A 13,207-nucleotide genomic window follows, 5' to 3' on the forward strand; every position below is an offset into this window, starting at 1 on the left:
GTTGTTATAGGGCCAAAGGTCAGGTACACTCTGGACAAGTCGCCGGTCTATTGCACGGCCAAACCAGATGTTTATAAGCATAGTATAAACAGTGATCGGTGAAAACATGAAAAAAAAATATTCTGGGTGCACACAAGAGAGCTTTTAACTTAAAAACTGTTTTAAAAGTGTACTTTTAACCTAGTGAGCAATATTTGTGTATACCAAAAAGCAAAGGACAGGAATGACTGTACTCCTAAATCACTGCTATTCCCTGACCATAAATCCTTTTTTAATGCAACCACAGCACGACTAGCTTGTCTAAGACATAAATCAGCGGATGTGTGAGACCTCGAGAGAATTATCTAATCTTGGGTACCAGCCCATGCAATGCAATCTCCTGACCCTCCTCATTAGTGTTTATTTTAAAATTAAGTTATTTTCCTCGCCGATTTGTGGCGTTTCCAAGCTGCGTAAACCTAACGGGCGCTTGTAACCTAGATACTGCTGAGCCTTCGAGGAAAAGAGCACTGTGTCAAGTTCAGAGCCATAAAAGGCGCTCACGCCCACACAGACCCTGCAAAATAAAGCAGTAAAAAATCTAATCTGAACACACTTTATGTCCCACTGTCAACGTGCTTTTGATAGCGTTCGCAGAACATGTTAATTTTTAATTTTTTCCCCCCATGCAACAATGTAAAGTTCAAACCTCTCATTCACAAAATAACACCTGGTACTTACTAAGTAACCATTTAGTGGCCTGAGTGCATGCTTGTGTGCATGTGTGAGAGTGTGTGTGACAGTGTGTGTGTGATTCATTTGCAGGCCAAGTGGTAAACAATACAGGCTTTCCTGGAAAGCCGGCGCGATTCTGACTAAGATGAAAACAAATCATTGCCAACGAGCGGCATCACCTTCCCTCTTCAGCGCGGCACTGCAACACCTGAGGAGGCCAGCTGCTCTTTTTTTAACATCTTCCTTTTCACTCACAGCTCATCCAGCCCGCATCAGTTCCACAATAAAGCGTGTCTCTTGCTCTCCCTCCCTCTCTGCACGCTCCCAACCAACCGCCTTCAACCTCTAACAGCAGAAATCAAAGACTGGAGGTAACATCAAGCAGATTTAAAGTCTGGTTTGGCTCAGCTGGTTTTAATATTGCAAATACTTTTAATAAAGGATGTATTTTTCACTTTGAGGTAGTCATTCTGTTTATATGCAAATGGTTGATGTATTGCAGGAAAACGCATGTGACTTCTTCTTTGTTTGTTTTTCACCTTTATTGGACAGTAACAGTGGAGAGGGACACAGGAAAAGGATCCTGTCACCCTAACCGCTTTTTTTCCCCTTTTCTTTTTCATCCATTTCTGTATTACTTAATAATTAATAATTTTTGGTTTTGTCCTTTCTTTTTCTGACTTGTGTAGTTTATTGGGACCTGCTTCCTTTTATTTTTTAGGCGGAAGCCCAGAAACTGATAAGGGTACTCGCCGAGTGACCACAACCACGAAGGATCCCTCAGTCATCACGGAGAAGAGCTCAACACCTGCCGAGGACCTGAGCGTCTACTTATCATGCTGATATTTCTGAATCAGCGTGGGCGCTGCAGGACACTATACTCTGAGCTCTTATCGACCCGTGCGTGACATTTAGAGGGACAACCGCCCTGTTTAACACCACACACCGAGCGCGTTAGCTCACCGCTAAGCACGAGTGTAAAACAAATGTTGCAGGCTAATGTGTTAAAGCTCCTGGCACACAGAGCAATCACTCCTGTGCAAACACTCCAGCCTGTTTGCTGATATTCATACAAAAAAACGAAAACTGATATAAGGGCCTTATCAGGGCTGACCCCCTTTTTTTTGTTGTTGTTGTTGTTCTTGGAAATCCAAACCCGAGAAAGCCTTTTATATTTCATTTTTCTGGGAAGAGATTTGTGATAAATGATATTTAATCTAACAATCCCGCTGCTGCTTTGATAAAGAAAATGAGTAAGTCCTGGAAGGGTAAAAAATAAATAAATAATAGTGCTTGCTAGTAAGCTCATTTACAGATTACAAAAATGGCATACAAGCAGGGTGGCACGCTAGCGCTCGCCAGAGCTGCTGCACGAGGGCGCGCACACACACACACACACACACACACACTCAGAGCTTGATTGGAAATAAGCGCAGAGCAGAAGAAAGTTGGCAGCTTTGGATCACACTGCACAACAAAGCCGTGGATCTGGAAGTCTCATTGTTCACCTCGAGAACACGGGCGCTGTTGTTTTAATTTAACTCCAAATGAAAGTAAGTCGCCTTAACGGTGATAGCAGCAGACAGTCTTAAAGGCGCTTCTCTTGCATCTGCTTCTCAAAAAAAAAGAGCAGTTATTAGCAGAGAGATCTCAGGAGAAATTCCTCACTCTGTAAATACTGCTGTCACACACATTTTCACGAGGAAAAAAAAAAAACAGAAGCCTGACAAGTGCCGCAAGGTCAGCATCGTCGCCCGTTTTTCACATTCCTTTAAAATGTCTCCTGGCTTGCCTCTCTCCATCTCTCTCTCTGTCTCCCTCTTTGCGCCGGCATCCAACAAGTGCGTCTGGAAGCTGTCATTCAAACGAGACAAGCAACACCTCAAATTTGACGCCCACACTTGGCAGCACTCTCGAGGGCCGGGATCACCTCCTCTTGAAGGCTTTCCCGCCAGCAAACAAGACAGCGGGAAACAGCCGCTCAACAGGTATGAGTCGTAATCTCCGGGCCTCGCACAAAGGATCGCAGCTATTTCTGTGTCGGCGAGAGGTGAGCTAACAGGGGGCATCCCTGTGCGCGCTTCCAGCGGAGGGGGGTGAAGCACGCTGAGGATGCGAGAGGGAGCGGAGGGAAATTAAAAAGGGTTCCATTTCATATTGTGACAGGAGCTGGTTAGTTTATCTTCTTCTATCGGCCCAGAACAGAGTGAAGCTTCCTGCCCTGGCTCCTGCTCACAGCTGGGCATTGATTCAATATCACTGTTTGCTTCGTTCTAACACAGTCGCGCTGCCATCAAATAATGAGTGGTGTGTTATTTCAGAGACTTTTGGAGGAAAAACAATAAATAAATAAATAAATAAAAAGAAGCTATTGATCGTAAAAAGCCTGTGAGCCTGCGTTACTTTTTCAGTTCCTTTACCGAAGCTGATTTTTCTCATGGAGTTCAACTGCTCTCCGCTAAGCAGACGGGGTCTAATGAAAGATATTTTGGGAAGTGAATCTACACTCAAGAGCAAAAGTTGAGGATCAGTGTCTTGCAAGTCTCCTAAGTGCAATGCTAAATCAGCCCTTTAAGGCATCTGTAAACGTAACGATATGAACCGCTGCGTTTAACTCCATTAACGTCCATTCACAGCCTTAACTTAAAGCTACCATAACTCGATTTGAAATTGTTACTTACCACTTTTAAAGCGTTGAAAGACCTTTCCCCGAATTATATCAACCACTTATTAACCCCTCAGGTGCCAGCGCGCTCGCTTATGTTGTGCAAAAGTCTTGAGCCACCTCTGGTTTCTTTGTGTTTCGCTAGCAAAATGGGAAATAGGTGCAGTGATTTGTTGAAACGCGCAAATGTGCATGAAAATACAGTTTCTAAGAGAAAAACAGAGTTGGCACTACTCCAAGGAGGAGTAAGGCTTGAAAGTCACACATTTAGTGTGATCACCTTTATCCTTGGACACAGTCTGAGCTCTCTTAGGCAGCTTTCTTGCCTATTGTTAAGGTTCAAAAATATAGGGAAGGAAACACAGGAGGAATGCAAGTAATCACACTGGTCCAAAGGGTAAAGACGATGATTTTAATGAAATGACACGCGTGGGAGAATGAGCGGACTCTGTAAGCAGACAGCCCCACAATCTCATCCTCCTAACATCAAAATACAGTTTTATATGCATCAGAGTATATTTAGTGACGCCCCCTCATTGCGTCATCACATACATCAGCTTCAAAACCACAAATGTTCTATTTGACAGCTTAAGGCACAATTAAAAGTACACTGGCTTCCATCTTCTCCCGGTGGTTTCCTCAGAAGCCAGCTCAGCTCTCGCATCGTGCATCTACTGCTTCATCAGTCAACTTTCACCTACACCCTAACAGTGTGTGTGTGTGTGTGTATGTCTCTGCGCGTGCACAGAGTGTGCATCTGCTCTCTGCACCTTAGTTGACCTCACGTAGGCAACCAGGCTAAGGCCATCCTGTGTTGTGATGATCTTAACTTCTATGTAAAATGTATAAACTCATTATACAAACCCAGACTCTGGTTTTGGTTTCACTTTTGCAAAAGCACGCCGCTTCCTGTCAGCCTGCAACTCAGTTTTCTCACCCACGGAAGACTATATGTAAGAATATAAAACATTCGAAAACCTTTAAATTTTAGAACAACCTGTAATAAACCTGTTAATATTTGATTATGATAACCCCTGTAATATAAATTATAACTGAACCTGTAATAAAAACTAATATAATACCAATATATTTGAACATCTGAATGCATCTGAATGCAACATCACATGAAATGGTAATGACGATTATAAAATAGCAACAAATAATAGCAGTAAAATATTTCTATTCTCGATACTCCCTCTCTTGGTGACCCTTAAAAGGGTCACCATACACTTATAACATTACTCTGACCCTCTCTAGAAATGCCAGCTCCCCTAAGAACACTCCATGGGTAAAGTCAGGTTGTCCTTGGTCCCTCTCTCGTGGAAATCTTCTCCTGTAAAGGATAGAAAACACTCTCCCTACTTTATTCAAACCTGATTCCAGCTAATATTACTCAAAGCATGAACCTAATTTTGTATTTGGTTTTTGACTTTTATTTTATATCTCACTCAACCGTACTCAGCATTTGTGAACCTCTGAAAGCGTTGTCTTTAAGAGGATCAAAGGAAGCACGTCTCTGCATGTGCTTCCTATTGCTCCTTATCTGATCATCAACATCCTGTGCACAAACTGTCGCTGCTGCTGCAAGTTCCCTCACCTAAAGTCACCTATCACAAGAAAATGTATCAAGGAAATCATCATAACGGCTTATTCTACTAAAAGGATAAAAACAACCACTTTAATCATTACATGTAAACACATAGTTAATTGCTCCTAAATAAACTTCATCATAGCTAAAAGCTGAACTCTAACTGTATTTTGAACTCCCATTTCCTAGGTGATAACCTGTTTGAATCTATCATTTTATTTCATTTTGCTGCTTTTAATGTAATGGTACATTCTAATTATATTTTATCAGTCATTATATTTTATCAGTTTTAACCAAAATACATAAGCTTTTCCCCTTGGACCTGGTTTAAAGCAAAAACTTGATCCCTTCAACAAGTATTTGTTATCCTGTAACTGCATTTTATATAAGAGGACTAATTTAGAACTGCATGTGTTATCTCCATATTTTTTCATGTTACCCAATTTAGTTACAAACGAAACTCCTATTCAGTTAAATGCTAAATGGATTTCAGGCCTTTTGCCTGGAATCAATACTGTCAGGTCTTAATGAACTCTATATGTCTGTAAGCGTGTGTAATCCTTCAATAACTCAGGTCATTCTCACAGTAGATTGGCTAATCATAACGTTAACCAAAAGTTTATGACCCTCAAGAGACGACTCTCTGAGCCACAACTCCGTCAAAGGCACAAAATGCAATGTGTATGAAAAATCATTTCTACATATATAATCTCCAATATTATTCATTTGAGTCAGCGAGACTTTTAACATCCTCATAAAAAGCTCTCCTCTACCCTAAAAATAAAAAGAAATCCCACATTTTCTACTCATAAAATGTTCACTATTTTTCCCCAAAGCATATCCTTTATTCCCACAATTTCCCCTTTAAGTTTGGTGTACAACTTCTTATTAACCCCAGCAATTTATCTTCTAAACAGAATTCAGTTCATTTTACTCCTTTCTTTTAACAAGTCCTCAGTTTTACTATATCTAGATTATCAAACAACCCCAATCGTTATAAAATCCTAGTAAAACCCCTTTCACATTAAACAAATTAAATCTTAAATCCTCTCTTTTTGACACATCTCATGTGGCAAAAACTCAACATGCTTCACCCAAGCTTAACAAATCAAAAGGAAAAAAGGTTAGTCATTTCATTTCTCAGAACAGCTCAGCAATTCTCCTCTCCGGTGTTTTGCTCCAGCCCTAAAAACCTGTGTTTAAGGAACAAAATCAATTTTATCATCATGTCAAATCTCCTCAAAATCGTTGCTCCATGCAAAGTCTGGATCCTTGGAATTTCCTGAAAACAAAACCTGTGCCTTACATTTCATACTCAACTCTCCCTTTATGATCTAGTCTGTGTCATGACACAAAATAAACTTAAACAAAACAGTTATTAATCATGTGTTACCTCAGTTAATGGTAACTTAAGTTACATCAATGTTTCCCTTTTAGCATTTTATAATGTATTAATATGGTCTAACCCAAATCAATAAAACAGAAATTCACTCAAAGGAACATCAGCATCCCCAGATTTAAGTCTTCCACTTCTCCTGTTTGTCAACCTTTATTTATTTCCCCTTGGTCCAACCACTCACATTCACTCCCATGCATTCACACATGATATTTTTGCTGATCTGCAGCCTTCGCGCACGTCATCAGATGCTCCACATCAGCAAAACGAGCTCAATCATTCGCTTTATTTCGTTTTCCTGTTTAGAAAAATAGTTCTCTATACTTTTGACTGGATTGAATCGATACAATCCATCTTTAGACAGAGACTTGCCGCCAATCAGTCTCTGATTGTAATCAATTATAATTCTGTAAAGCCCACCTGATTTTCGTGATTTTGGTAATTTTGTCAGCGCGCCGTCCGCTCACTCTCTTCCAGGCCTGCTTAGAACAAAATGAAAAAGAGAGCTGATTATTAGCTCATCAAAGTACAAAACAAAATCACCTGACAGGTTTTTTCCTGAGTGCACTACTACAAAAATTTTTGGGGGCCCTCTCAGACATATCCATGTCTTAATTAAACACCCTCTCTGGAAATAAAACAACAGCCTCAAAAATCTGAAACAATCTTAAATTTCACCCGCTCAACACATCGAAAACCTCGTCAAAAGATCAACGACCGCTTGCACAATGTCACCCTTCCTCACTTTACCATGTGTTCATCCAGCACAAGATAAAAACCAATTTCAACCACATATCATCCTTAAATTATAACTTTCCTGTCCAAATCTGCCCTCTGAACAGACCTGACCACCGTAATCAAATATCCTGATACTTTACCATTATATATTTCTCCCAATACTCTTCATCAGCCCCGATCTCTCTTGAACTGAAAGCCTCCGACACACACGCACACAGGAAGTGTCTTTGTCACTCACTCACTCCAGCTAATTTGCATAAACCCACAGCTCAACAGCCAACTTAACAAGAGGAATACATGTTTAAACCTTATCACATTATTCAATTATTTTCATTTTCTTTCTATACTAATCACTTACTTTGATAAATCAGTGCAAGAGCACTCCTAAGTAATCACTTTCTTTTTTTTTTTTTTTCCATAACTCACTCCCCTTGTCATACAGCTTCGTTTGAGTTATTCCACAACTCTATTTTATCCAAGTGTGTTTTAAGTGTATTTTCTTCAACATTCACACCATTTTAACCCTCATGAAATTACCAGGCTGATTTAATTACGTATGTTTGTGTTCTTAGCCAGGTTTTAAATCATTATCTGTTCATTAATCTTCATGAGCTTATCTCTGTAAGGTTAGTGCATTTTCTGTTTGTATGTGTGATTCTTATAAATGTTTCTTTATGATCTTTGTGATCTTGTAAATGTTTCTTTTCCAGTGTTCCAAACTCCTTTTGACAGGGTGTGTTTTCTCTCTTTGGCTCATCACTGGTCATTGTGAATGACATTTCCCTTCGCCTGTGCCCAGTGGCCTTACCTGTTAAATCCGTCTCCTCCAGTGACTCCAAGGTCACTCCGGGACTTAGGTTCGAGCAATCGTGACTGCGCCTTGCCTTAGGTTGTCCCAGGGTTTCGAGGTGGGATCTTACCCGTCATGGGCTGTCCAGCCTTCCATGCCCGCCTACTACAGGAGCCAACTGGGCAAGGGTGTTATCAGACCTAGGGGACACACTGGTTCTGGAAATTAAAGGAGTGTAAACTGCTTTCTTTATTAAACTTTCCAACAATAATTTCACATGTAACAGTTTGTGTACGTATGCGTTTTCAATTCATTAATGTAATTGTTAGTTCATGTATTTATTTCTCTCAGTCTGTCTCTTTTCTAAAACCTGTAATTAATATAATTTTATTACTTTATTACTTTTTCTTAAAACATGCATCCGCTTCATCCTCTTAGAATTTAACTCTGTCTATTTCTCTGGGTGCTCCCCTGACATCATCAGTCACACACACCTTCCTCTCACACACACTTTTAAATAGAGCTCTTCCAAACATCAGGACAACTAACACTTCTCCACGGACAGGACCATTCTTTAGGTCAGTTTTATAGCATCAGTCACCCAATAATCTCTTAACTGGGCTTCCCAAGTACATATACTTATGTATTTTCAATCGGAAAAATACACTCAACCTGTCATAACATCTCTCATGGATTTCTTGAATTAAAAGCACTTTCAAACTTTAAAACATCCTACTTTTCCTCACACAAGAAATATATTTCACACTCCTTTATTCCATACACACCTTTAAAAGTTCTAACCTCTTTAGTCATTCAGTAATCGTCTCACACACTGCCTTTTCTCTCTCAAACTGCCATTTTCCACTCACTCAGACAAATCATGCAGTCACTCAAATCAAATACTGACAGCATTCACACAGTTAAAATCACACAAAATACGCTTTCATACGAGTATCTTGGACATGCCTTCCATGATCAGAAAGAGCAAGTCAAAAGAAAAAAAAAAAAAGAAAACTGAAACCTCTCATCGTCTCACACCCCGCTTCTCCCCACACACACATAACTGAAAAATAAAACACACCAACATTTATGGCTCACTTAAATATACATCTATCAAAATTCAGTCATTTACTATACATCCACACTAATATATTCAAACTGTATTCATACTCTCATAATAAGCAAAACCAACCTCTTATATACAGGCATTTAGCAAAGCGCTCCGTCCTCTCGAAAACTGAAACCACCCTCTCTGCGCGTCTCCGCTGCTCATTTGCATTTACACACACCATCAGTGCACATCCGGCTGTGCATTACTGACACAGAGATTGATCCTACTCATAGATCTCATATTTTATATTACAGACGTCTTATTAATTACAACTGCACAGATTTTTTTTTAGGCCTTGTCGCTCCTACAAATTTCGAAAATTTTCCATAACCGACTCGAACGGGCAAACCTTCAGGTTTTTTATGACCAATTTAACAGACCAGACTCGAACTGCTCTGTCCAGATTTCTAGCCCTAACTTACTTTACCGGTAGCCAAAAAGCGCAAGAATAGGGACTTGAACCCCTAGCTTATCTCAGGATGCCCTGTACCCCACGGTCAAGCCAAACCGAGCTAACCCTACTCGCCGGTAGGTCAACAATGCGCGGCGTCCGCATCGAGGAGGGATCGCAACGTCCGGGCTATGCGCTTCTTAACAGACGCCGCTGTCGCCCCTAGACAAATTTAGAATAATTTGAAACAACAATCTACACCCAACACAGGATTAAGATTGAGGACCACCCTCAACAGTTTTAGAGATTCCCCAGTCCTCTTCGGATGTTGCCCGAAACTATCCCTAGTCATCGCTAGGTGAAGGATAGATTTCTCTATCCAGCAGGGAGCGCCACCTCCGAGAAAGTTCTTAAGGGTTGCATAACCAATGGGACTTGAACCCACACAATGACCAAATTCCCTATCATTCTAAAGTTCACTTCGCAGTCCAACTGCTTTAATTTCTTTTCATTCCTTTATTCTCATTACTCAGTACTGTCACTTATACTTCCTTATCATTATCATTACTTCAACCTTCAACTTTTCACCAAAATCAAAGCAGACATCTACCAGTAGTTTCAGTGAGTAGACTTTCAATTTACACAGCCCAATTTGACACACTTTGGTTCATAAGATCAACAGGTGGTGCCTACCTTTTTGTTATATGCCGGCTTGTCACTCACTTTGACCACTGACCAATGCCTGAGCGCCTGACGCCCGGACCTTTCTCCGTCCTGTCTCACTTCCCCTCGGACGAAGCCCCCAAATGTTAAGGTTCAAAAATATAGGAAGGAAACACAGGAGGAATGCAAGTAATCACACTGGTCCAAAGGGTAAAGACGATGATTTTAATGAAATGACACGCGTGGGAGAATGAGCGGACTCTGTAAGCAGACAGCCCCACAATCTCATCCTCCTAACATCAAAATACAGTTTTATATGCATCAGAGTATATTTAGTGACGCCCCTCATTGCGTCATCACATACATCAGCTTCAAAACCACAAATGTTCTATTTGACAGCTTAAGGCACAACAAAAGTACACTGGCTTCCATCTTCTCCCGGTGGTTTCCGTGAAGCCAGCTCAGCTCTCGCATCGTGCATCTACTGCTTCATCAGTCAACTTTCACCTACACCCTAACAGTGTGTGTGTGTGTATGTCTCTGCGCGTGCACAGAGTGTGCATCTGCTCTCTGCACCTTAGTTGACCTCACGTAGGCAACCAGGCTAAGGCCATCCTGTGTTGTGATGATCTTAACTTCTATGTAAAATGTATAAACTCATTATACAAACCCAGACTCTGGTTTTGGTTTCACTTTTGCAAAAAGCACGCCGTTTCCTGTCAGCCTGCAACTCAGTTTTCTCACCCACGGAAGACTATATGTAAGAATATAAAACATTCGAAAACCTTTAAATTTTAGAACAACCTGTAATAAACCTGTTAATATTTGATTATGATAACCCTGTAATATAAATTATAACTGAACCTGTAATAAAACTAATATAATACCAATATATTTGAACATCTGAATGCATCTGAATGCAACATCACATGAAATGGTAATGACGATTATAAAATAGCAACAAATAATAGCAGTAAAATATTTCTATTCTCGATACTATATTTCGTCTATATTTGCGTTTTTCGTGGATTCAAGCAACGGAGGCAAATGGTGTGTTTTTGTTACAGGCTGCTAGTAACTCTGAAAATGTTCAGGTGTAAGAAATGGACTGAAAATCAGTGGAAAAAGCAGCCAAGGATCTTCAGAAAGCTGTTGCTAAAGGCCACTTTAAAAATTTATAAGACAGTCTGGCTCCTTGGAAGCAGAATATAAGAAATTTAGGGGAGACTCGAGACTTTTGCACAGTACTGTATGTCTGTGAAGGAGGATCTGCTGGTTAATATTAGGTCTGTGCTTACATACAAAGGTGAAAAGGTCACCTTCCATCAGGCCATCAGAGCTTTTGAAAAGTGGAAAAATCAGCCTATCGAGAAGATGAAAACGTCGTTAACGTTTCTGTAATTCTGCTCTTTAAAGACAGACAGGTCTCTCATGAATCTTTGATATGTGTCCCGCCTGCAGCTGTTTGTTGTTGTTTTTTTTCCACAAACCTTCCTATTTCGTGCTTTCTATCTTGTCAAACAAATGTTGTTACCGTCTAATTCTATTTCAAAGCTTTTAAAGTCACTTTTACTCACTCGTTGAAACTGCTCAGTCATCCTCAAACAAAATACAGACACTGAAACTTATTTAAAAAACAAATAAAAACATACTTTTTTAAAGGCTCACAGGCCTACGTGCAATTAATGTAGTTACTGAATATTATTTGACACTTGTTATCTTCCGTTTGACACTTCCACTGTCATCATTTAACGTGTCACCTTGCATAAATTAGCAGTTATTAATGTCAAAATCGTTGCTCGGGATTAGCAGTTTATTAGCTTTGTCAGCTCGGCGGATGACAATGAGTTAATGTGTGTGTGTGTGTGTGTGTGTGTGTGTGTGTGTGTGTGTGTGTGTGTGTGTCATGCTTACATATCTTTGTGGGGACCAAAAATTGGAAAGTTACTATATTCATGGGGACCAACAGCCCTTATGGGGACTAAATGCCCATTCCGAGTTTAAAGGCATTTTTGAGACTCAAAATGTGGTTTACAATTACAATTATGGTTAGGTTTAGGGTCAGGCATTCATTTTTGATTGTTAGGGTTATGGTAAGCGGCTAGGGAAAGCATTATGCCCCATGTCCCCACTAAAATAGTAAAACACAACTGTGTGTGTGTGTGAAAATATTGCGCTGCTCTAATCTGAGTTTATAAAGGAAACACTTAGGGAAAAGGAAAGTGTGTGACCTCTCTGGCTGGTCCTTAAACAACGTGCACATGTAAGGCCAAATATCCACTCTACCCTCTGTGATGTGCTCACATGTGCCAGCGGTGGCGATGCTGCAGGACCGAGGGGGCCGGCTGAGACCACGGCTCGCTCCGATCCCTCGGGGCCCGGTGGTTGCCTCAGCTGTGGTATTTATACTGCACACACTCCCAGGTGTATAAAGTAAACACAGCCGACACTGTCAGGTACCGCGTCGACCTGTGGCAGGAAGCTAACCTTTTTCATCCACCAGCTGGTCACTAAATAATGTATCAGCTCGCGGACGCGCGAGCCAAAGCTTCCAAACGGAGCAGCGATCAGTCGTCAACAAGGAAAAAGGGAGACTCTTTTTAATGAGCCGATGCCGCGGACGTTTTTCTCTCGCCCCTCCGGAGCTCATTCATATTGAATCGAGCCCATTAACAGTAATAAGACCAGATTAAAATGTTTTATTGCGTTTGAAGCGAGCCACGATCCGTCTCTGTTCACAATCAAAGCGTTCGCATTCGCCAATACGGCAGATGTAGCGGCAGACAGATTTCCCTTAATGTGACAGCGCCGAAAGGGGATCAGTTTTAATTAATCTGCACATGACAGGTAGTTTTTTAGGTCTCTTAAAATGGTTTTAAACAGCATCCTAGACACAACTACAATTCAGCCAAGTCCACTATAATCAAAAAAGTATTGCTATTTCCACCTGCAGTGGTTTCTATTTGGTGTTGTGGAGGCGAGGCAGGCATCAGTGACAACAGATATGACAATATGTGGAAGGTACAAAAGGAGGAACTGGGTTGGGGGTGGGTTGCAAAGCGGCTTACAGGTGCAGTCACTGTATTTCTGTATTTCTGAAACCACATTCACAGACTTTCACTTTTTTTTCTTCATGTATTAAAAGTATTTA

At 40.7% G+C, this 13,207-nt stretch overlaps 1 protein-coding gene across 2 annotated transcripts in view; it reads right to left on the reverse strand.

Moving 5' to 3' along the window:
- LOC116323110 (histone deacetylase 4-like) overlaps window positions 1-13,207 on the reverse strand; it is a 90,673-nt gene that overhangs the window by 72,915 nt on the left and 4,551 nt on the right. The gene's annotated exons all lie outside the window — the stretch shown is intronic.

The sequence above is a fragment of the Oreochromis aureus genome, linkage group 23 (assembly GCF_013358895.1).
Source record: "Oreochromis aureus strain Israel breed Guangdong linkage group 23, ZZ_aureus, whole genome shotgun sequence".
NCBI classification, from domain to species: domain Eukaryota; kingdom Metazoa; phylum Chordata; class Actinopteri; order Cichliformes; family Cichlidae; genus Oreochromis; species Oreochromis aureus.